Source organism: Canis aureus, chromosome 12, assembly GCF_053574225.1.
Source record: "Canis aureus isolate CA01 chromosome 12, VMU_Caureus_v.1.0, whole genome shotgun sequence".
NCBI classification, from domain to species: Eukaryota; Metazoa; Chordata; class Mammalia; order Carnivora; family Canidae; genus Canis; species Canis aureus.
In genome coordinates, this window is record NC_135622.1 from 46,257,891 (window position 1) to 46,284,118 (window position 26,228).

At 39.1% G+C, this 26,228-nt stretch overlaps 1 protein-coding gene and 1 long non-coding RNA gene across 10 annotated transcripts in view; one reads left to right on the plus strand and one right to left on the minus strand.

The window, feature by feature from the left end:
- Nucleotides 1-12,016, minus strand: part of LOC144281133 (uncharacterized) — a 59,445-nt gene extending 47,429 nt beyond the window's left edge. The window contains exons 1-2 of one of the 3 annotated variants that reach the window (XR_013349579.1): nucleotides 11,421-12,016; nucleotides 9,721-9,789 (exon numbers count right to left, since the gene is read on the minus strand). This is a non-coding gene — a long non-coding RNA (uncharacterized LOC144281133). Of the gene's footprint in view, nucleotides 1-9,720 lie in introns of all 3 variants that reach the window. The other 2 variants (XR_013349581.1, XR_013349578.1) reach the window with 2 other exon arrangements.
- ITSN2 (intersectin 2) overlaps nucleotides 11,762-26,228 on the plus strand; it is a 128,074-nt gene continuing 113,607 nt past the window's right edge. For 2 of the 7 annotated variants that reach the window (XM_077843922.1, XM_077843923.1), the window contains exon 1: nucleotides 12,248-12,356. The gene's annotated coding sequence lies outside the window, so the exon portion shown is untranslated. Of the gene's footprint in view, nucleotides 11,898-12,245; nucleotides 12,357-12,782; nucleotides 12,836-26,228 lie in introns of those variants that run through there. The other 5 variants (XM_077843920.1, XM_077843924.1, XM_077843927.1 and 2 more) reach the window with 5 other exon arrangements.

Below are 26,228 nucleotides of genomic sequence, written 5' to 3' on the forward strand. Positions count from 1 at the left end.
AAAGGAAATGAAACTAAGAGCTGGTTCTTTGAAAAGATAACCAAAATGGAAAAATCTTCAGCTAGACTCACCAAGAAAAGAAGTCTGAAATAAATAAATTCAGAAATGAAATAAAATCAGAAATGAAAGAAGAGACACTACAACTGATATCACAGAAATAAAAAGGATCATAAGACTACTATCAACAATGATATGCCAACAAATTTAGCAATATAGAAGAAATGGATAAATCCTAGAAAATTACAACCTACCAAGATTGAGTCATGAAGGAATAGAAAATCTGAACAGACTGATTACTAGTAAGGAGCTTGAATCAGTAGATAAAAACCTCCCAACACACCAAAGTCCAGGATCAGATGGCTTCACTGGTGAATTCTACCATACATTTTAAAGAAGAATTAATGCCAATCCTTCTCAAACTCCTCCCAAAAATATAAGAGGAGGAACACTTCCAAATTAATTTTACAAGGCTGGCAAACCACACAAAGACACCACAAGAAAAGAAAATCACAGGCCATTATTTTGAACATAGATACAAAAATCCTCAACAAAATACTAGCAAATCAAATTCAATAATACATTAAAAGGATCATATACCATGATCAAGTGGGATTTATTCCAGAGATGCAAGGATGGCTCAACATCACATATCAAACGATATGATATACCAAATTAACAAAATGAAAGATAAAAATCATATGATCATCTCAATAGATGAAGAAAAATAACTTGACAAAATTCAATATCTATTTATGATAAAAGCTCTCAACAAAGTGGGTATAGAGGGAGTGTACCCCAACGTAATAAAGGCTATATATGACAAACCCACAGCAACATGGTCTCAGAAACAAGACAAGGATGCTCATTCTCACCATTTTTATTCAGCATAATATTGGAAGTCCTATCCAGAGCAATTAGAAATGAAAGGCATCCAAACTGGAAAGGAAGAGGTAAACCTGTCACTATTTGGGGCATCTGGCTGGCTTACTTAGAGGAACGCAACTCTTGATCTCAGGGTCATGAGTTTGAGTCCCACATTGGGTATAGAGATTACCAAAGTTAATAAATAAATAAACTTAAAAAAATAAAAATAAAATAAAACTGTCACTATTTGCAGGGGACGTGATCTTACAAATACAAAACCATAGAGACTCCATCAAAAAATCTTTTAGAAAAAAAAACTTAGGATACATGAATTCAATAAGGTTTCAGGATAAAAAATCAATATACAAAAATCTGCTATTCTATATACTAATAATGGACTATCGGAAAGAGAAATTAAGAAAATGATCCCATTTACAATTGCATCAAAAATGAATAAAATACCTAGGAATAAATTCTATGAAGGAGGTGAAAGACCTGCACACTGAAAGCTATAAAACACTGATGAAAGAAATTGAAGAAGACACAAATAAATGGAAACATATTCTATCCTCATGGACTGAAAGAATTAATATTATTAGAATGTCCATACTACTCAAACCAATCTACAAATTCAATGCAATCCGTATCAAAATTCCAATGGCATTTTTCGCAGAAATAGAACAAACAATCCTCAAATTTGTATGGAACCACAAAACATAGAAACCCCAAATAGCCAAACAATCTTGAGAAAGAACAAAGCTGGAGGGGTAAAATTGCCTGATTTCAAACTATACTCCAAAGCTATAATCATCAAAACTATATGGTACTTGCATACAAATAGACACATAGATAGGGATGCCTGGGTGGCTCAGTGGTTGAGAGTCTGCCTTCTGCTCAGGGTGTGATCTCCGGGGTACTGGGATCAGGTCCCGCATCGGGCTCCCCATGGGAGCCTACTTCTCCCTCTGCCAATGTCTCTGTCTCTTATGGTTAAGTAAATAAAATCTTTAAAAAAATAGACACATAGATCAATGGAGCATAACAGAGAGACCTGAAATAAACCCACACATACATGGTCAATTCATTTAATGACAAAGGAGCCAAGAATATACAATGGAGAAAGGACAATCTCTTCAATCAATAGTGCTGGGAAAACTGGAAAGCCCCTGCAAAACAATAGAACTGGACCTCTCTTTTACGCCATACATAAAAATTAACTTAAAATTGATTAAAGAGTTGTATGTAAGACCTAAAATCTAAGAAGAAAACATAGGCAGTAAACTCCTTGACATTGCTCTTGGTGATGATTTTTTGGATTTGACACTGAAAGCAAAGGGAACAAAAGCAAAAATAAGCTTTAAGCTAAAAAACTTCTACACAGGGATCCCTGGGTGGCGCAGCGGTTTAGCGCCTGCCTTTGGCCCAGGGCGCGATCCTGGAGACCCGGGATCGAATCCCACATCAGGCTCCCGGTGCATGGAGCCTGCTTCTCCCTCTGCCTGTGTCTCTGCCTCTCTTTCTCTCTGTGACTATCATAAATAAATAAAAAAAATTAAAAAAAAAAAAAAAAACTTCTACACAGTAAGGAAACCATCAACAAAATGAAAAGTCAATCTACTGAATGAGGGGGAAAATTTACAAAATATGTATCTAATTAGGAGCTAATACCCAAAATATATGAAGAATTCATATAACTCAATACCAAAAAAATCCAATTAAAAAATGAGCAGAGAATCTGAATGAACATTTTTCCAAAGAAGACATATAGACAGCAACAGGTACATGAAAATATGTTCAACATCACCAATCACCAGGGAAATGAAAACCAATGAGATATCACCTCACATATTTTAGGATGGGAATTATTTAAAAAGACAAGAAATGACCAGTATTGGTGAGAAAGTGAAGAAAAGGGAATCCTTGTGCATTTCTGGTGGAATGCAAATTGGTGCAGCCACTATAAAAATAGAAAGGAGGTTCCTTCAAAAAATTAAAAATAGAATTGCCATGTGATCCAGCAATTCTACTCCTCGATATTTATCTATAAAAAATGAAAATATTAACTCAAAAAGATATATCACCCCCATGTTCATTGCAGCATAATTTATAATTGCCAAGATAAAGAAACATTCAATGTGTCCATTGACGGATGGCAGGATTAAAAAAATGTGATACACAAACACACACATATAATGGAATATTATTCAGCTATAGAAAGAATGAGATCTTGCCACTTGTGACAACATGAATGGACCTTGAGGTCATTATGCTAAGTGAAATGAATCAGACAGAGAAAGATAAATACCATATGATCTCATTCATATATGGAATCTATAAAACAAAACAAAACCCCAAAAACAAAAAACAAGTTCATAAATAGAGAGAACAGATTATTTATGGTTGCCACAAGTGTGGGGTGGGGGAGTGGGCGAAATGGATGAAGGAGGTACAAACTACCAGTTATGAAATAAATAAGTCATAGGAATGTAATGTACAGAATGATGACCATAGTTAATAACACTGTATTATACATTTGAAAGTTGCTAAGAGAGAAATCTCATCACAGGAAAAAAATATGTAACTATGCATGATGACAGATGTTAACTAGACTTATTGTGGTGATCATTTGGCAACATATAAAATATCAAATCATTATATTATACTACTGAAACTAATATAATATTATCTGCCCATTATATCTCAATTTTTAAAAAGAGGTTTATATGGGGGCACCTGGGTGGCTCAGGTGGTTAAGCATCTGCTTTTGGCTCAGGTTGTGATCTCAGGATCTTGGGATCAGCAGGGAGTTTGCCTCTCACTCTCTCCATTTTTGCTCTTTCTCTCCATCTCTCCCAAATAAATAAATAAAACCTCAAAAAAAAAAAAGAATTTATATGAATTGGTAAAATTGAAATATCATAATATGTAAATGAACAGAGAATGTGAATAATTCACATAAGAAAAATTTATTTTATTAATAAAAAGGAATTCTATTGCTTTTATTAATTAATGGAAGTATTAAAATGTTCACCATTATCTTAGATTGTAATGATCTAAGAAAATCAAGTTAAATTGAAAAAATTTTTTGCTTAGTATTAAAAAAATTTAATGTAGATGAAATATATTTTTTTAAGATTTTATTTATTTATTTATGAAAGACACAGAAAGGGAGGCAGAGACATAGGCAGAGGGAGAAGCAGGCTCCCTGTGGGGAGCCTGATGCAGGACTCAATCCCGGGATCATGACCTGAGCCAAAGGCAGATGCCCAACCACTGAGCCACCCAGGTGCCCCTGTAGATGAAATATTTTGAGGAGGATGTAGTGGAACTGGTATACTCCCATGCTGCCATGACAGAGTAAATTCATATATTTTTATAGAAATTATAAAAATTATTTTTATGCAGTAATTACAGTTCTGAGAATTAATTATAAGGATGAAAACCAAAAGAAAGAAAATGGTATCTATGAAAATATTTATTGTGAAATGTTTTTTATATATGTTTTGGTGTTTAGAAAGGAAATGTACTTTATAATAATGAAAAATTAAAATCAGCCAATAACAGGGAAATAGTTAATTATGATCCTTCATTCAATAAATAGCATGCAGTTTTTAAAAATAAATATGGAAAATATAGAAAACATGCTATTTTGGAAAAGTATTTATAACTTCACGTTAAGTGAGAAAAAGCTGAAAATTATATTATATTTGAATACAGTCAAATAATGAATATATATCTAAATGCACAAATCCTAAGAGGAAAATGAAAGAGGTTTGATTTGTTGTTATGATGCAGCTGCATTATTTAGGATCTATGTGTAATTCTGAATTTTTTTGAATTTTTTTGTAATTCTGAATTTAATATTTAAAGTTATTGAAATAATGTTGTTTGGGAAAGAAAAAGGAATAAAACAGCCTTTTTTTTTTGAAGTAAAAAGTTAATTTTAGAAAATAAAAGCATTGCTGGATATGGGGAGGTTGGTCAACAACTTTCTTATATACCAAAGCAATGCTGGCATTTTCCAGAACAGAGAATTTTAAATTCTTAGTTTTATAACAGAAAGAACTAAAAATTATTTTTTAGAACAAAATGAGATGGACAGTTATATGGATGTATAACATTTACACAAAGATTTTTCATTAGTTCTTGATGAAAATAAGATAATAGGCAACCTCTTAAAGATGAAATCTTTTCAAATTTCTCATCCTACAAATGAGTAAATTGTAGGAAGAGGGGCGCCTGAGTAGCTCAGTTGACTGAGTGTCTGCCTTTGGCTCAGGTCGTGATCCCGGGGTCCTGGGATCGAGCCCCATGTCTGGCTCCCTGCTCAGCAGAGAGTCTGCTTCTCCCTCTCCCTCCACCTCTCCCTGTGCTTGTGCTCTCTCTCTCAATAAATAAATAAAATCTTTTTTAAAAAATTGTAGGAAGAATTTCAAAATGGGGTTAAAAAATCTGTTGCTTCAAAATGGACTGTCTACAACATTAGGCAAAAGAAGCCAGACACAGATACATACATACTGTATTTCACTTTCATAATATCTAAGAGCTGGCAAACTTATGATGTGTGTACTTTACCATCTGCAAATTCAATAAAGACGAAAAAAAATGTTCTGTAGTCAGATAAAATCATTTCACAGAATTGAAAATCAGACATATACATTAAGATTTTATTTTCCTTCAATTGCCTATTTGGAATGTAATGAAGCTTTTCTAAGTATTTTGAATAATCTGACCTTTCTAAATTACTTTGGGTCAATGTGGGTGGTCATGAATGGCAAGATGTTCATTTAATTAGTTATTATGGCTCACACTGGCCAGACTGACTGTACATCTTCAAGGCTACTGCTGCTATGCCTCTTCAAGGGATTGGGTGGATTCTCTTTAAAGAGTTATGTTATTTACACGACAGAGTCTTAAAGGAAAATAAGGAATAAGATCATATATGTCACACCCTGGAAATCCATGAACAATACAGAGAACAGGAGGGCACTGTGACATAAAGTCTTGACTGCAGTGGGAAGAATCACAAGCTCCAGGAGCATCACATGGTGCGTCTGACTACAGAGTGGAACCTGACCTACTATTTGCATCTTTGTATTTTGGGGAACTGTTCTTCCAAGATAAATTATTTTGGAAGTTCTTACTCATGCATATTTAATACAAGGAGAAATTTCTGATTCTGTAATATAATGAGAAGTACTGTAGAGTAAAAAGAGCATGGTCTTAATTGTCATAAAAATAAGGATTCAAATTCTACTTCTCCCACTTCCTAAATATGATTATGGAAAAATGATCCAATTTCTCTAAACTATAGTTTCTTCACCTGTGAAGTGAGGTTTATAATACCTGCTATCACTTTATCTTTCATTAGAGACTATACGTATAGGTATATGTGCCTGGCACACTCAGCATGCAATGGTGGTAGTGATTGTTAAAAATTCTCAGCATTTATGGTTGAATAACTTTGTTCAAATGCTGTTCTTTTTTTGACACTCAAACTTATTCATTCATCTAAAAAGACAAAAACATCCACCTTTGAGGAATGGCTTTTAAAATTCAATTAATTTCTAAAAGAACACTATTTTTGTTCTTTCTTGCCCTTCTATGTGATTCTACTGAATTAAACACTTTTAAGCTACTGGTACTTGAAAAAAGAAAAAGGCCTATTTTTTTGATCTATGTAACACAAAAAAGAAAAAAGAAATGGCAATAGCACCAAGCACCTAAACCTCATCTCCTTCTGAGCCTCAAGGCAGAGAATTCTCCTGGTCTGGTCATTCTTCCCTGGGGTGAATGAGAATGGCAACCAACCTGAGGTTGCTGACCCCATCTTGAGCAGTGATTTCATTGCTCTAATTTTTAGATGTTCATCTTGATCTTTTTTTAATTTTATTTATTTTATTTTTTTTATTTATGATAGTCACAGAGAGAGAGAGAGAGAGAGGCAGAGACATAGGCAGAGGGAGAAGCAGGCTCCATGCACCGAGAGCCCGATGTGGGATTCGATCCCGGGTCTCCAGGATCGCGCCCTGGGCGAAAGGCAGGCGCTAAACCGCTGTGCCACCCAGGGATCCCCCCATCTTGTTCTTGAGGGAAGTCAAGATACGGCAAGTTTTAAACATATCATCTAAACAGGCAAAATGTAGCCTCCCATTTACCTGAGGTCTACCTTCCTATAATGCTCTAGCATCACAGTAAATACGATTCCATCTCTCTCTCCTGAGAGTTGGAGGTGGGGGACAGGGTAGGGAGGGGGCTAGTTATCTTTCTTCTACTTCATTGGCTTAAAATATTATCTTAGGAAAAAGAAAATGGTCATTCTAGATATAAAAATGTTTGTCCAGCTAGACTGGGCCAACCAGTACAAAATGATATGATCCATTGTGTATTTTAAACTAACATTGTTGCTATCTGAACCCAGAATAGCATAGCCTGTGATTCTCTATTTAAAAGGGGAAAAGAAAATTACAACAACCAGACATGAGAAAACTACCCGCACAAGACTGAGGCCTGATTTTACCTCTTTCCTTTCATACTAAACAAGGTTCGATGATCACAAATAGATCTTTACCCTGCTTCCCAGGATTGGTGTGAGGTTTATAAATGAAATAACAAGACTACTCTGTCAAGTGCAAGGTGCCACGTAAATACTAGTTATTACAAAAAGGGAACTGGAATCGCTCCAAATTTGTGCTGGAGACAGCAGCAATGAACTGAACAGACAGCTGGGCAAATATGCCAGACAGGAAGCATGTCTGACTCCTGAACACAGGCTGGATTCCCTTTTGCTGAGCTGCACCTGCCAGACTGGAAGCCCATGGTTCTTCGGTCATGAATGGGCACGTCCTGTCCAGAACTCTAGGGCCTTGCCCTGGTCTGGCCTTTGGCTCCACCCTGCCGTGCTGGACCAGAGCCAAGTCTGTGCTAACTTCCCCTCTAAGATGCCTGATACCGTCTCATCTAGTACCAACAGGCCTTAAGCCAGAGACTCATTTTGCATGACACAAATGGCCCAATGAGAACACTCCTTCTGTGTGCTCGGGAATTACCCTTCTCTCCTCTGTCTCCTTAAATAACTGTTATTTCCTTTTTTTTTTTTTTTTTTTTTTTCTGTTTCTCATCTGTACCAGGGCTCCAGAATAGGATGCATGAGGTTACCAAGCTGATAACAGGGCAAAGGAACTAATGAAGCCCATTAACCATGCCTCCTAACTGGGTCTCAGCTGCTTCCACTAGTGCTAGTTCCTTGGTAACTCCTTATTTTCAGTAGCTAGAACATAATAGGTTCTTAATAACTATTTGCTGAATGAAAACAAATCTCAAATTAATGAATCAGCAAATATATACCAGATGGAGCCCTAAGTGTTTTCCTGGACCCTGACTTCTCCTACCACTGACCTGCTTTTCATCTGCTCTTATGGTCAAATACTAGGGCAGCCTCAGCTTGGTTTCCCAGATGGACTTTGACTTTAGTTCTTTATGAGCAAAGAATGACTCTCAGCACATCTATTCTTTTGTGTGAGTTTTGAAAGAAAAAAGAAACTAAAAAAAGAGACAAACCTCACTTTCCATCTATTTCTCAGAAGGAATAGAATAATTCTGACATTGTGTGTGTGTGTGTGTTTGGGAGTTATATAGAGATATTGTGAGGTTTTCTTCCCACAGAATAAAAGAGATCCCTGGCTAAAAAGCACAGTTGCTAACAATAGAGGCATATTAACTCCTACCAAAGATAGAAGGTAAAAGGAGCACAGCTTCAGATTCCCACTGCTCAATACTCCTATCTTCAGATGCCCTGTGGATCAGAAGAATAGAGCCAGGTTTTTCTGGTGTTTAATGGTGGTTCAACACTGCTACAACTATATGAACCCCAGATGACATTGAACAATCAACTATATGTGCAACTGGAATGCCAGAAGGAGATAAGAAAGAGAATGGGGCAGAGAAAAGTATTTGAAGAAATACTGCCTAAGATTTTTCTTGATGAAAGACAGAAATTTGCAGATACAAGATTGTAAATAAATGACACATAGAATAAACACAAAAAAAGTACACAATGGGGGCAGCCCGGGTGGCTCAGTGGTTTAGCACTGCCTTCAGCCCAGGGCATGATCCTGGAGTCCCGGGATCGAGTCCTACTTCGGGCTCCCTGCATGCAGCCTGCTTTTCCTTCTGCCTGTGTCTCTGCCTCTCTCTCTCTCTGTATCTCTCATGAATAAATAAATAGATAAAATCTTTTTAAAAAGAACACAATGGTGCACATTGAAGTCAAATTATTGAAAGCCAAAGATAAAAAGCAAATTTTGAAAGCAGCTAGAGAAAATGGCATATTACATGGAAGACAAAATGATTTTATCAAGAGCTGACTTTCAGTGAAAGCCATAAAGGCCAGAAGAGAATGGGAAAACATCTTTAAAATGCCAAAAGAAGGGATGCCTGGGTGGCTCATCGGTTGAGCAGCTGCCTTCAGCTCAGGGTATGATCCCAGGATCTAGAGCCGAGTCTCCCTGCGAGGAGCCTGCTTCTCCCTCTGCCTGTGTCTCTGCCTCTCTCTTTGCGTCTCTCATGAATAAATAAATAAATAAAACCTTTTAAAAAAAATAAAATGCCAAAAGAAAAAAACCCTCTCAATCCAGAATTCTATATTCAGGGATATATAATTCAAGTCTGAAAATAACATTTTCAGATAAAACTAAAAGGACTTGTAGCCAACAGACCTGCAAGACAAGAAACAATAAAGGAAGTTTTAAATTATGTTTATCATTTGTCTTAGAAATATATTACTAGTAGAGGCATTACATATGAGCTCCAGTTTTTTATAGCCTTTCTTCTCTGTAGAATAGATAATATATTTACCTGATGGGATGCTTAGAGTCTGGAATTACTTTTCTCTTCCCACAACTGTGAGTTTGTTTTGAGGGCAGACTGAGTAGGAATGGGGTTAAGGATTGAATCCTTGAAAACTAACAGAAAGATAAATTGATGTAACAAAACATATATATGCTTGGGACGAGGAGAATCATTGTAGGTAAGGAAAACAGACTGAGATTAAATGCTCCCCCAGTAAAAGCTAGGTTGTTAGGAATAGGCCTAAGAAACTATTCTAAATTGTGGAAGAATTCGGGGAAGAAAAATGTAATATACCTAGTCTCCTCCCTGACCTCTCTGCCTTCTCACCCTACAATAACTCCTAATCTACTTTAGACTTGACAGGTATGTCTCTATGTCTTGGGTAGTACTTAGTTCCTTCAAGTATCTGATCACCAGTTGGTCTTGGAGATAAACAAGAGGTGGTGGGATTTGGGAAATACCAAAGAGAAAATTTACATATATAGTTCCAAGGTACGCTCTGTGAATAGAAAAGGATATCAAAGATGTAGGATGGTAGCTGTATCACCTATATAAATCATAGATACTGAATGATCTATGACATTCCATACTGAATGACAAACTGGCCTCAAAGTACCTTTTGGAACTCTGAGATAATGTTTCAGCAGTTGAGATCCTATAGGCTCCCAGTTGTATACAGGACACCAATTTCCACGAGAATTGCTAAATTTTTGGCTTATTTTAGGGAGATGTTCAAAAAGTTTTTTCTTTTATTTATAAATAAGCTTTTAAACAAACTTAATTTTTGTTCTGCCGAGGATCTGGCACCTCCCTTGAAAAGAAAAGGGATGGAGAGTGAATTTCACCAGGTCCAGAACCCAGAGACACAAATGACATTGACCAAATGGCGGGAGGGAAATGGAGACTAGCTATTTGCCTATCAGGAATAAAAAAAACAGGTTTTGCCCCTTGACCAAGTCTCTGGAGCATTATGCTAAGAAAGATTCAGAGGCTGAGACTCTTGAATATGGGCTCAGAAAGGAATTACCACAATTAATTAGTGACGTCCGCCAAGGGAATGAGACCATGTGGTCAAGAGTGTTGTTCCTAGCTTGGGTGATTTGTTTGCAGATTGATTGGTCTCCGGGAGATAAGGGTCAGATTAACTGATCCCCAGTAGGTAAGGGACTTCCTAGACTAACACAAAGGAGTCAGGCATCGCTGTGTCACCAAAGTGCAGGACCTGTCTGTCAGGTCTTGGTCAGGCCCTAATCGAAGAGTTAGGAAAAACACTGAGTGTGAGAGCGGGAAAAGCCTGTTTATCATCACAGACGTTTGCTAAATTCCTCACGAGTTGGTTGGCCAGTTCAGATAGGCCTAAGCCTTGGACCTATCCCTCTAGTGCTAGCCTTGCTACCTTCTCCTGCCCTCACAGGTAAGTAATGAAGCCGTGGGACCATTTGACCTGCACAGATTTCTCCTTTGCCAACGTTCAGTCACGGGGATATGAATTTTGTGCATGGGGTGAGCCCCCACCCTGCCTCTGACAGCCAATAGAAATACTGGGTCTTGTTAACCCCATGGTTGTACCCACAGGAACCATGCCCCCGCCTCCAACCCCAGCTAACAGAAAGCCTTCCTCTAGGAGTGCCGTGTCAAGGGCAAGGGTATAGTCTGGTGTTTTGTGAGGAGATGAGGAGCTGGAAGTGTTGAGAAAAAAGAGATACTCTGATCTCAAGGCGGCCATAGCGTGGGGAAGAAATGTTCAGCTCCTGCAGACCAGGTGGTGGGGTTTGGGGCCGGATGAACGTTTTAATGCTCATGACGGTCTCCGGGGTGGCTGCTCTCCCAAATGGAGGCGGGTGTGGAGGTCCCCACCATGTTGGCCTTCTTCATGTGGCACTGAGGACGGTGAGGCATGCTGGATGGATGCCGTGGGTACGGCCAGTCCAGCCGGGGCTCTACCAGACCCAGAAGCAAGGGCCAGGACGACCCCCGGCTCCGGCCTCAGATCCCTCCGCAGGAGACTTCCAGCTCTCACAGCAGCGGGTTAGCCTGAGAGTCGGCCTCGGGCAGAGGCCCACGTGGGGTGCAGCCGGCATGCGCCCCATGCGGCCGGGCCTTCCACCGAAACCTTGGGGTTCCGCAGCGGCAGGAAGCGCACCACCCGACCTCAGCATGTCACCTCGGGGAGGAGGAGCCAGGTGGGCCGTCGCCGCTCCGGGAAAGGGCAGCCGGGCCCGGGGCTTCGGGGCGTCCCCGAGGGGACAGCGGGGCCCTGGCACCAGGCCCGCGGGGTCCGGCGCCCCGGGACTCTGGCGGGGAGGAGCCGCGCCCCCGCCGACTGCGGGCTCCCGAGGGGTGCTGGCCGCCGGCGGGCGGGCGGGCGGGCCGTCAGCTGCCCGGCCCGTCGCCTCGCTCCCCGCCCCCCGGCTTCCTGCGGAGGCCGCGGCCGCCATGTTGTTGTGGGGCTGAGGCGGCGCCGCGGAGCCCGAGCGGCCGTGACAGGCTGCGCAACAGGTTCGCTGTCGGCGGCCTGGAGACGAACCGGGCGGCGGCGGCGGCCGAGCAGCGTCTCCCGGCGTCCGCCCGCGGCCGCGCTGCCGGTGCCGAGGGGCGCGGGGTCGCGCTGTGACGAGCGGCAGGCGCGGCGGGGGCGCCAGGTGGGTGAGGCGGCCGGCCCGGGCGGCGGGAGGGCGCGGGGCAGGTGCTGGCGCCGCCGCCACCGCCGCCGCCGCCGCGCTCGCCGCGGGGAGGCTCGGCGGGCCGGGCCGGGCCGGGAGGCGGCTGCGCGCCCCGGCCGCCGCGGACCGGCCCTCGGGAGCCGCAGCTAGGCCCCCGGCGGGCTCGGCGGCGCCGGGCGGAAACCTCCGCTCCCGGTTCCTGCCCCCGCGGCGGGGCCCCGGGCGGACGCGGAGGGGCCGGGGCCGGGGCGGGGGCCGGGTCTCGAGGCCCCCGGCCTCCCCGGCAGGTGCGGGCGGCGCGGAGGGCCGGGGGCGGCGCGGCCCCTTGTGTTCGGGGTGCCGCCAGAAGAGGGCCCGTGGGGGCCCCCGCACGGGCCCCCGCACGCTTCCTCGCCCCCCCCCCTTTTTTCCCCTCACAGAGTTGGCTTTCCTTGGTAATGGCTGGTGCGGATTGTCAGGTGAGCCGCATCCCGGTGCGTCAAAGTAGCCCGAGTCACGAGCAGCCAGTGGGCGGATGCTCGGCGTCCGCCGCTCGCCTTAACCCAAAGTTGGGAAATGTTGACGATTTGACTTTAGCGTTATTGACGTCCAGGGTATACAGGAAGCCCGGAGAGATGTAATCTCTCAGACCACAGTAAAGTTTATTGCTTATTATTATTATTATTATTATTTTGTAAAAGATGCCTGCATGTGCGTAGTGAATGGGTAAACAGAGGCTGAAACTACAGTTGGCTTTGCATGCTGTGAAAAGATGCAGCGTTGGGGTGACCGATCTTGTGCTTTGGCGTTGAATGATTGCCGATGGCAAGTATGCTTGCATTTGAGACTCGCGTTAAAATTATGAATTGGGAATATGTTTGATAGAGCCAGCCGGTTTAGGAATTAAGGTTAACCCAAAAATGATCGCTTTCTTAAATGCTGTACTTTGTTTTCACTAGTGTTTACTTTGCTTACCCCTGAGATGGGCGAGGTGTGACTTGGAATTTTGTGTTGTGTTAGCTTAATTTAGGTTAAGCTTCTTAAGCCTCTTAAGAAAATTAATTGCCTCTTTCCCTGTACTGGTTTGCTATATTGTTAGTGCTGAAACCTAAAGGGAATCTGGAAACATCACGTAAATCTTTACATCAATTAATAACGTCCCTCAAATTTTAAAGACAGTAGCAACTCTGATGTGCATACCTTTAGGTCTCTCTGGCTGTGCCTAACCTTGTCTAGTAATTTCTGCCTCCCACCCACCCCCAGCTTTATTGAGGTGTGATTGACATTTATCTCTTGTCATTTCAAAAGTATAGAAGAAGGTGGAAGTTGTTTCTAAAATCTTAACTTAAAAACAATTTTATATTTTTCAAGGGCATGGAAAAATGTGCATTGCTGCTGTTTTAATGCAATATTAATGAGCAGCAAAACACCTTGTATTTTTCAATGTTCTAGTGTATTTATTCCCTCCGCTCACCTTCATAAGGAAAAGTAGAATGGTCTGAAAAAACCTGACCTATACTGAATTATTGAGCAGAAAGTTCCTGTTGTTCAGATCTCAAGGCTAAAACCTCAATCTCTTCTGAATACGAGGAAATGTGTTAGGCATATTCTGGGATTGCAATTATAGTTATAAAAAATGGGATTTTTGCAAAAAAAAGATATATGTATATATAAGGAACCTCTCTGCACCTAAGACCACATCTGGAGCTTTTGGGTTTTTTTAAATCCATCTCTTTTTCTTCTTTATTTTTTAGTCATTTCACCCTACATAGCAAACACTTCCTTTTTTTGTTTTAAAGTGGAATATTCCCTCATATCCTTAAGATTTTTATTTTTAATGTATCTTTAATAGAGTTTCACAAATTTTCATCTTACTAGTAAGACAAAAAGAACATTTTTTTGGCCATCTCCTTCAACTACTTTCTTCAATAGCAAAATATATTTACCATTGTTATTTTTTGAGCACTTAGTACATGTTAGGCCTTGTGCTGTTTTGCATAATCAGTGAAAGCTCACAAAGATCATAAGGGTAGTTCTTTTTTTCCTATCAACTTAATGAGTGAAATGCTATCTGGAGGTTAACTGACTGCTCTCTGAGCTACTAAATACAAGAGCCAGGTTTCAAACCAAGATCCTTCTGACTTTAGCACCTGTGCGTTTATCACCCCTCTAGATTCAGAAACTTTTTTAAAAAAGTTATTTGGGCATTCAATAAATATTTGTCGTATAAGTCAATGAATGAAAATACGTGTTAGCCTACTGGTAAGTAGCATTCTTATATACTATATTTACTTGTAAAGCATTTTATGAACAGGTTCCAGAAATGATTCAGAATAAACTAATTATATTACTAAATTATATCACTAAAACTTACATTACTAAAAATGTGGTGTATTTATTCCTGTCGGTGCATTTGCTTCCTTCTTTTTTTTCTTCTTTTTGGATTCTGATCTTTTCAATACCTTACTTAGGGAAAAATGTGTGAAATAACTACTTTTGAAGAAAGACTAAGAAAAGGCAGACTTTTTTGGTGCACTAATTGTTAAAGGCAGGATTCCAAGTGTGAAGTAGAGAAAAAAGAATGTTTAGAATTAATTCTGTAGGAACGCCTGGGTGGCTCAGCAGTTGAGCGTCTGCCTTTGCCCCAGGGTGTGATCCTGGAATCCCGAGATCTAGTCCCGCATCGGGCTCTCTGCCTGCTTCTCCCTCTGCCTGTGTCTCTGCCTCTTTCTCTTTGTGTCTCTCATGAATAAATAAATAAAATCTGAAAGAATTAATTCTGTAGGTGAATAGATCTGAAGATGAAGGTGCATCAGAGATGCTGGCTTTTTTTCTTGAGTTTAGATTTTACTTGTACCCTCCTGTAACTATAGAGCACAGCAACTGAAGACAGAAGACAGCTGCTGGTGTTAGAGTTCTTTTGGGTAGACTGCATTTTTGTAGGTATTCTTTGAGAAGGAGGAACTGAACTGATCTTAAAGGATCTTAAGGCAGAGAGGAAGTGGGGGAGGAAGAGAGGAAACGGCAGAAATAGGGCAGTGACTACATCAAGAAATAAGGTATTTATACAACTCTAAGAGGGCAGCATATTTCATTTGCAAATGTATAGTATTATTTTTGAGAGATCCACTTAAAAAATCATTTCACAGCTATATCAGGACGCTGAGTGATTTAGTTACTTGTGAAGCTATTCAGCAGTGGTTATAGGAGACATTTAGGGATCTATTACCAGGTGGTAGACATTTAACTTGTCTCATTTAAGTAAGTGTTTTATGTTTCCTAGATTATTTTCTTCACTAATGCATATTCACTTTAGAAAAAGTGTTGTGGTTAATAAAAATTTCACTTATTTGCATTGTAACCATAGTAGATAAGATACTGGCTTGCAAGTTAATCCTCTTGCTCCTAACTCCCAACACCAAAAAGCTGTATGACCTTGAGCAACTGATTTTAATTCTCAGCTTCTGTTTCTCATCTGTAAAATGTATCTATCTCATAGTTTTATTGTATGTAATATAAAGTGCTTAGCACAGTGACTATTGCTTAGTATAAGTGCCCAATAAATGTTACCACTATTCCAATTAGCTTCAGTGAGAAAGTTCAAACTACTTTAATGCTTTTTTTTGGGAGGGAAGGGTCTTTTTACCTAATGACTGGAAAAAATTAACTTTTTTTGCCTCATTTTTTAATCTTATCATCAAAACAATCCATATAAGACGTCTGGAAAATAAAAGAACTGATCCAGAATCTCATATCCGCCCTAAAGAATCTTTTTAGTCCCCTTAATTTGGGGTAGGGGAGAAACATAGTCTAAAAGAAGAAAACATCTATATCTGCAAAAGAAACTACTGCTTTAGATTATCACTTCCAAGTCTTCAAATCCAGGTGCTTAAATAATGTACTTTTTTTTTTTTTTAATGTACTTTTCAGTGTGAAGAATGCTTGCCTGGTATGAGGCTGACAATGGGAAAGAATGGTCAAGAATGGTGGGCCGCATCAAACTTGGAGAGTCCATGCAGATAAACCCCAGGAAGGTTTATTTTTTTCTGATAGGAGGGCACTGATAACTACTGCTTTATCATATTCTTTTTCCTTAAACACATTGGTATATGTATTTGGACACTTTTCACCACCCTATTGCTCCTCTTTCACACTTAAGAATGAGTGCTTAAATATAAGAAGTAGGGCAGGTTAATAAATTTCACAGCATATATAGCATTTGGTAATTTTACTTTTTAGTGAGCATGGAATACATTTTGGTGAATATAAATGAGAACTTCAAGATTAATGAAATTTGCAGAGAATGATGTGGACTAAGATGCATGTATGTGTAGCACTTTGTAACTTTGTGGTAAATCCTGGAAACCTGAATGGTAGAACAGAAGCTATAGTTTAATTTCTATTTACTTTCTCCTCATCAAGAGCATTTTAGGCTTTCCCTCTTCCAAAGTTCCAGTGAAGTTCCAGCTTATAAGTTGATTTTGTCTTACTGAAGAGACAGCCTATATTGGAAGGGTTTCGCTGTCTACCTCTCCTTCCTTCTGGTGTCTGGTTCTCATTCTGTGATTCTGATTTGAAGTTTTGGGCTCCAAGGATCCAGCGTTCCACTAGGTCCAGAGAGATGAGTCACTTGTATGCTTGAGATGTTCAGAGCCATTTAGACTAGATACAGATAAACTAAAACTTTTTTTGAACATTACTCCAATACCTCGTTGTTGTTTTTTTAAAGATTTTATTTATTTATTCATGAGAGACACAGGCAGAGACATAGGCAGAGGAAGAAGCAGGCTCCCCACAAGGAGCCTAGAGCAGGACTCGATCCCAGGCCCTGGGATCAGGTGCTGAGCCACCCAGGTGTCCCTCCAGTATCTAGGTTTTATAGTCTTTGTAGCATGATGGTAACTTCATCTCAAAAAAGTACTTGCTGCAACTCCTTCTTAAATACATCTTTGTTACTGCTTTCCTCATTAGATTGACTTTACCTCACATTTGTATTTCTAGGGGCTTCAATGGGGAGGGAGGGAGCTCCCCCCTCCACATTTTCTGTTATCTGCTTTAACTTTTTCTTTATTATCAACGGCCATTTTTCATCTTTAAAGAATTAAACCCAACAGAAGTTACTCATAAATCTGGTACCAAATTAATTTTTTTAAAAATAAATACTAAAAAAAAATAAAAATAAAAAAATAAAAATAAAAATAAAAATAAATACTGAATTCCTTCATGCCAGGAACTGGTCCAGGCAATGAGCATATGAGCTCATTCCTGCCATTGTGCTCCTTACAGTCAAGAAGGAGGAGAGATAATAAAATGTCTAGAAGTTAGAATTTGCTAGGGCTATGGAGAAAAGTAAGGTAGGAAATGAGGGTACAGGGAATGTGTGAGCAGTTGGGTGGGGGGTAATTGGGAGAAGTAAATTTGCCTTATTTGAAGTTACTATTAAGGAATTCAAGATCTGGGAAAAGATTATTGTGTGTGTTTTATGAGTAAACTTAGTATTTTACATCATTGTAACATAAATGTCTATAATCATGATATTTCTGTTGGGTTTGCACCCAGAAAATTGGAAAATTGTAAAGCAACAAGCAGATTGAAAGAAGAAAATAATAGTCTCTAATAGTCATATTACCCAGAGAAATAGTCAGTATTAATATTTTGGTGGATCTCCTTCTAGAAATTTTTCTTTGCAAAAAATGGAATTATACACTCTGCTATGTAATCTGCTTTTTTAGCTTACTAGCATTTATCAAAAACATTCTATTTTATTGTATATTTATCTTTCCATATTTTTACTCATTTAATCTTCAGCTTCTCCCTAAGAGCTAGTCTATTATTTATTTATTTATTGTTAAGATTGAACAAGGACAGGTTTAGTAATTTTCCCAAGATCCCATAGCTAATAAGTGGTAGAGAATATGAACTTAGTCTGACTCTGCATCTTGGGCTCATATTGGTTTTATAGCATTAAAGTATTTTGTAATGTTTTTTAAAAAATTTAAACTATGTACAGTTAACATCTTTGTAACCATATCTGTGTGCACATCTATATTTCCTTAGAGTAAATTAACAAGTAGTTGTAGTAGTCTTATATCAAAAGGTATGGGCACTTCCTGTGGCCTTTATAAATGTATTGCCAAGTTGTCTTCCAGAAAAACTTGTCAGTACCAAAGTGTGCTGCCAGTGAAACCAGTCCTGTTTCCCACATCCTCAGAAACATTGTTTTTTTTTTTTTTTTAAATCTACTAATTTGTTAAAGACTACCTTGTTTTTCTTCATTATTGAAGTTATACTTTGAAAGATTTTTCTTCTTTGAGATCTCTGCCCTTTCTCACTTCTTAGGCATTTTCATCTCTCGGTTATTTCTAAGGATTCTTTATGTTTAAGAATAGTAACTCTTTACCATGTAGATAAATTTTTTCCCGTTTGTTTCTTAATTTTGTTTTTAGATATTTATCAATGATCATAGCTATCATTTATATAGTACCTCCCGTATACAGCACTATTTTAATTCACTACATGATTCCCTCATTTAATTTTTACAACATTCCTATAGGATAGGTGCTGTTATTAGCCTTGTTTACAGAGTCCTCTGACATTTTCTTTTAATTCTCAAACATCTTTTTCCTCTGTGTCTTTGCCTATTTCTGTTCCCAAGTCCTAAAAATCTCCTTTTCTAGCCTACTAGATGATACTTATTAATTGATTAGTTCTTCATTACTCAGTTGAGGCATTTTTTCTGGGATTGCTCTTCTATATTCCCTGCTCTTACACATCTTATCCAGGTCTTATACAACTCATAACTTGGTAAATATTTGTTGATTTGAATTAAAGGTGCTCATGATGATGATGGTGATATCAAAAAGGGAATCCACCTTCCAAGTATATAAAGAAACTTATACCAAGGACGTAACATTGGAACTGGGCTTAGAAGGCCAGGGAGGAAAGTGGGGAAAGGAGAGACCTAGAAACAAATTGAATGAAAACAGACTTGGAAATTTCCCATTCTGGGAACAGCAAGTTACCTAGAATGGCTTTGGGGATTATCAGCCTTGCCTCTGGGAAAGCCTGAGGAAGTATCCCTTTCACCCCAGTACACCTGTTCTAGTGTTCAGAATATTTGAATTTTCCTTCCAAATCTTTTCCTTTTAGCTCAGTTTCTCTTCTGACTTTCCTCTTTTTTCCAGGCTGGGGGGGGGGGGGGCAGTTGGAGGGTCCTGATGTAATTCTGGTAGGATTTTGAAGTGCCCTAGGGGCATTAGGGGAGAGAACTGTGAAGCTGTTGTCTTTGGGGTCTTGGGGTTCTAGTCACACTCCTCTCTGGCCATTGGGGTATTTGATTAGATCTCAGTTCCTTTTCTTTCCAGCATTTATTACGTTTCTGTTCTGATTTTGTTAAGAGACATTTTCCTCTAAATTTACTAGTTTAATTTTGATACTGCCTGCTGGTCTCTGAATTACATTAACTTTTTTTTTTTTTTTTTAGATTTTATTTATTCATGAGAGACACAGATCTCTCTGTGTCTCTGTGAGGCAGAGAGACACAGGCAGAGGGAGAAGCAGGCTCCATGCAGGGAGCCTGATGTGGGACTCAGTCCTCAGACCTGTCCTCAGACCCGGGATCATACCCTGAGCTGAAGGCAGATACTCAACTGCTGAGCCCCCCAGGTTTCCCCCTTTTCCTCTTTCAATTTAACTTTATTTCTCATTATGTAACTTAAACTTATATTTATTGGTAAAATAATACATGCTGATTAAAGAAACTTTGTAAAATAGGAGAAAAAGTTAATGTCATTCGAAGACCACCAGCCAATAAAAACCACATTTTGGTGTCTCCTACCCACTCTGACTTTCTTTTTTTGTTGTTTTTAACATATACATTGTTGTGCATGTTTTATAATACCACATGGTAGTTAAGAATAACATGGCTTTTGCTGAGTGGAGTTTTAGTTCCAGCTTAGCTTTTTATTAGCTTTGTAAGTGTAACAGTCTCACTAAGCCTCGGTTTTCCCTTCCTTTAAAAGTGGAGATTTCATAATAATACTTAGAGTTTTCAGGAAGATGAAGAGATGATGTATGTTTGGTGTGGCCATCTCATAAATTCTTTATAAATGTAACAATAATAATCAGGCCTGTCTTTTGGTTGGGTTAGCTGGGGCTGCTGCCCTGGGCTCTGGAGGAAAGGGGGCAGCATATCAGGGACACATTACGTTTTCTGAAATAGTCAAATTTCAGTTTCAAAAATTTAACATTCTCAAGGGACCTATGAAATTGTTTACGATGAGACCTTTTTTAGACTGTAACTTACCTTTTTTAGACTGTAACTTACCTTTTAGACTGTAAGTTACCTTACTGTAACTTACCAACCTCGCAGTTGGTGACTGGCCCTGAACCTCAGACCCTTCCAGGATGGCCCTGATATAATGATGATGTCAGTGATAACATGTAAAGACCTATGTGTCAGGCTTGAAATTTGGTAAATATTCAGTAATTATTGGCTGCTGTTATTATTTTCATAATGATACACATTTATATCATAAACTTTTTTATATATCATAAACTTTTAATTGAAAGAACATAACCAGTTTCCATGTTACTGCATGGTTTAGCCAAACTTATGTTTTTAAAAGTAGGTTTATTGAGATATAATTTAGATACCATTATGAATTTGATACTTGATTTAAGTAGCAGCATGATACTTGGAGTTCAGTGTATTCCCCCATTGTTAGGCACTCGTCACTACCCGTTTTTTTTCTATAATAACTAATAATTGCAGTAAATATCTTCACATTTCCCCCATTTATCATTCTTTTTTTTTAAGATTTTTAATTATTTATTCATCAGAGAGAGAGAGAGAGAGGCAGAGACAAAGGTGGAGGGAGAAGCAGGCTCCATGCAGTGAGCCCGACGTGGGACTCGATCCCAGGTCTCCAGGATCACGCCCTGGGCTGGAGGCGGCACTAAACCACTGAGCCACCTGGCTGCCCTATCATTGTTTTCTTATGACAGATTCCCAGAATGAAATTATTGGATTATTGGATATGAACAGTGGTAGGGTTCTTGCTGTATGTTCTCAAACTGCTTTCTGAGGAACTATACCAATTTGCATTCCCATATGTCAGCACTTAACTCCCCTCAACTCTTCTATCCCTGAGTATTAGCCAAGGCAGTGTTGTTCTTTTTTAAATTTTAGTTAACATTCAGTCAATATTGGTTTCAGGAATAGAATTCAGTGCTTCATCACTTACATAAAACATCCAGTGCTCATCATAAGTGCCCTCCTTAAGGCTCAAGATAGCCATCCCCCATCTAGCCCATCTTCCACCCTCTTCCCTCCATCAACCCTCAGTTTGTTCTCTGTCATTAAGAGTCACTTATGGCTTTCCCTCTCTCCTTTTTAACCCCCCTTCCCATATGTTCATCTGTTTGGTTTTTTTCCCCCTTAAATTCTACATATGAATGATATCATATGGTATTTGTCTTTCTCTGGCTGAGTTATTTCACTTAGCATAACACACTCCAGCTCTTCTGTTACATCTTTACAAATTAGCCAACGCTAATTTTTGTTGGTTTTTTTTTTTTTTTTTTTTGAATAGGTTTTTCGGGAGAAACAAAACTTCATTTGCATTGTATTGATTAATTTATGTTAACATTTATTACCCAATTTCATTTCCCCTTTGGAAAACTATTTAAGGTCTTAGTGTTTTCATTATCTATTTCAGTAGTTCTCTGAACATTAAAAATATAGACTATGATATTTATTTTTTCCACATTTACCTTTTAATTTTGTTTTCAATGAATATCATATAAATGAATCAACTTTTTTCCTGTGTGTTTTCTTGAATGGCTTCAGAACTTAGAAAGTTATCTTTGTTTCAAAGGTGATATTTTACTTGAGGGTGATGCATCTACCTGAATGTTTTCCCTCTGTACTTTTTTTTTTTTTTTTAAGATTTTATTTATTCATTCATGAGAGACCTAGAGAGACGGCAGAAACATAGGCAGAGGGAGAAGCAGGCTCCTCTCAGGGAGCCCAGTATGGGACTCGATCCTGGAACTCCAGGATCAGGCCCTGAGCCGAAGGCAGATACTCAACCGCTGAGCCACCCCAGGCATCCCTATACTACTACTACTACTACTACTACTACTACTACTACTGCTACTACTATTTCTTCTTCTTCTTTTCTTCTTTCTTCTTTCTTCTTCCTCCTCCTCCTCCTCCTCCTCCTCCTTCTTCTTCTTCTTCTTCTGATTTTATTTATTCATGAGAGACACAGAGGGAGAGAGGCAGAGACATAGGCAGAAGGAGAAGCAGGCTCCATGCAGGGAGCACAATGTGGGACTCATCCGGAGATTCCCGGGATCACTCCCTGAGCCAAAGGCAGACGCTTAACCGCTGAGCCACCTAGTGTCCCTCCCTCTGTATTTCTTACTCAAGACAAGTAAATAGTTCTAATATTTAGTCCTTATCTGAGACTGAAGAGAACAGACCAAATAGCCGGTTCCCCCCACCTTCCCCTTACAGCGGTGCAGGCTGAGTCACAAGCTATTCTTAGGTGTTTTTTTCCCCTTTGTGTGGGTGAATTGTCTTGTTCAGTTGTTGACTAGTTCTTCTAAAATTGATTTAATTTAAATCTGCAGTATTATTTGAGTAGTAACGACTTCAGTATTAGTTTACCATTTCTGTTTATACTTGCTTAGTTTATTGGTTGATTCTTTGTAGACTAAACTTAACATTTATAAAAGTTCAAATTTATAATCTGTATTTAAACATCTTAGGCTGAAGATGGCTAAATTGCAGAACTAGAAGTAGTAACTAGGTTTGTATAGAAAAGTATCTTTGAAGCTTTTAAGTCTCAACATGCTTTGCATATTGGGACCCTAAGCCTTTAGATAGAAATAATAGTAACCTTTTTCTCAGATATTGATTAAAGTAAGAAAAATATGCCCTTTTTATTAGTAATTGGTACAACAAACTAAAGTACCAGTTACTATTGTGAAAATCAAGATAACTATTAAAAATAATGTTGAAATAATAATAATTACCATCATTTATGAGCACCTTCTATATGTCAGATGTTTTACAGACATTCACTTAGAACAACCTGGCATTTGGATATGGCACTTATAGGTTAGGAAGTTGAAGCTATGTCATGTGGAGTCCACAAAACTAAGGAGTATCTATGCTGGGATTTAAACACAAGTTGGTTGATGTATTTTCAGAGTTCAAGTTATCAGCCTTCTTGTCCTCATTACAATTGAAAGAATCCTAACCTCTGACAGTTAAAGCATTTGTGTTTCTTAAAGGATATCTTAGTGCCAGTCACATGGCTGACTTCTGGACACTAGGTATATGAACATGAAGAGAAATTCATAGGACTTCACAGTGTCATAGAGGTGGTTGGCATGAAAATAAAGTTTAAAAATACTGGGTCGGGGGATCCTTGGGTGGCTCAGCGGTTTGGCGCCTGCCTTTGACCCAGGGTGCGATCCTGGAGTCCCGGGATCGAGTCCCACGTTGGGCTCCTGGCATGGAGCCTGCTTCTCTCCCTCCTCCTGTGTCTCTGCCTCTCTCTCTCTCTATATATATATATATATATCATGAATAAATAAATAAATCTTTAAAAAAAGAATAAATAAAAATACTAGGTAGATGTAGTTTAGTGGAGATGTATACAAGATGAAACAGGAATGTGGCAACAGAAGCTTTTGTAAATGGAAGTATCATTGAGGAGGTAGGTAGTTCCACAGGTTCAAAGAGGGGGGAATGAAATAAGATGGGGCAGAGATAAACTGAGAACATATTCCAACAGTACAGAAGTAGGCAGAGAATAAACCCTAAAACACCTTGTAAACCATGTGAAGGAGATTAGATTTTTAATGTAACAGTTTTGTTGAGATATAATTCATACCATAAAATTCAGCCTTTTAAAGTTTACAATTCTGTGACTTTTATTATATTCACAAAATTGTGCAGCCATCACCAATATCTAATTTTAGAACATTTTTAAAAAAGATATTTATTTGAAAGGGAGGAAGAGAGCAGGAGCAGTGGTGAGAGGCGGAGAGGGAGAAGCAGACTTCCCGCCAACCAGAGAGCCCTATGCAGGACCAGATCCCAGGACCCCAGGATCATGACCTGAGCCGAAGGCAGACATTTAACTGACTGAGCCACCCAGGCACCCTCTAATTTTAGAACATTTTCATCATCCCCCAAAGAACCCCCTTATCCATTAGCTGCCATTCCTATTTCCCCCCAACACCCCCAGCCCTAGGCAACTAATAATTTACTTTTTGTCAATTATGGATTTGCCTCTTCTGGACATTTTATGTAAATGGGAACATAAAATTTGTGTGGTCTTTTGTGCTTGGTTTATTTTACAACTATAATGTTTTTCCATATTTGTTATAGCATACATGAATAATTCTTTTTATAGCATATATGAATAATTATAACATGAATAATTCACTCCTTTTTATGGCTATTCTGTTGTATGGATATATCACATTTGGTTTATCTAGTCATCAGGAGATAGACATTTGGATTGTTTCCACCTTTTGGATATTATGAATAATACTGCTGTGAGCATCTGTATACACATTTTTGTGTGGACATAGGTTTAGGTTTTCATTTCTCTTGGGTTCATACCTAGGGGTGAAATTGGTGATACATGGTAACCTATGCTTAGCATTTTGAGAAACTGCCAAATTGTTTTCCAAAGCACTGAATCATTTTACATTCCTACCAGCAATATATGAGGGATCCAATTTAGGAGATTAGATTTTATACTACTAATGAGCTATTACATAGAATCGCAGTGGAAAAATGGCTGAAATTTTTGGATTAGATTGCTGCTTCTCCAGTATGGTTCAGGGCACATGCTAGGTCAGAAGGCTTTTCCTGATGAGTGACACTAAAATGCAAGTTATTTTCTTATTTCTTAAGGGCTACTATTTCATGTTCATAGTCTTTGATTTTTGTGAGCCCATTTTGCTCTTTTGCAACTGTTGCATGTATAATTCTTCATCATGGAGTTATTTTTCTTTTGGAAAATGGAAGCAGGTACTTAGGTTGGGTCTCTTGTGCCACTTAGGTGGGCCATGGTTAGAATAGTTTGAAAATAATGGAATACATAATGGAAGGATTATTTCCCACTCTAAAATTGTAAATTTGAATACATTTTTAAAAGTGGGACTTAGTGTATTTATAATTAAGAGCCTTAGCTATGGTACACCTGGGTACCTCAGTTGGTTAAGCGTCTGCCTTCAGCTCTGGTCATGATCCCAGGGTCCTCAGTTCAACCCCCCACATTGGGCTCTCTGCTTAGCTGGGAGTCTGCTTCTCTCTCTCCCTCTGCCTGCCACTCTGCCTTCTTGTGCTCACTTGCTCTCTCTCTCTCTCTCTCTCTCTGTCAAGTAAATAAATAAAATCTTTAAAAAAAAATAAAGACTTAGCTGTGGAATACATGAATCCTCTGTATTGGCTTTAGAGGTCTAAAACCTTAGGAATTGTATGCCACATTTTGTGCATTTGTGTTTTTTCCAGAAAGAGCAACTATAAGTTTGCCAGATTTTTAAGTCCATGGCTCCTCAAAATGAAAAAACTCAGATTGGTGAAGAGAATTTGTAAATTTATGTTTTCGAAGTATTTGGGGGAAGCAAGACCTTGTTTGGGTTAGGTATTAATGTTCAGAGATATTTTCTGGACACACTGTTGGTTTTGGTGGAAATAATTCCATAATAAGGTATCTCTGTCTTGCTTTGTGTTAGTTTTTCTCCCTCTCAGAGCTTGGAGTTTGCTTTTAAAATCCTCATTCCAGGGACACCCAGGTGGCTCAGCGGTTAAGCACCTGCCTTCGGCTTTGGGCATGATCC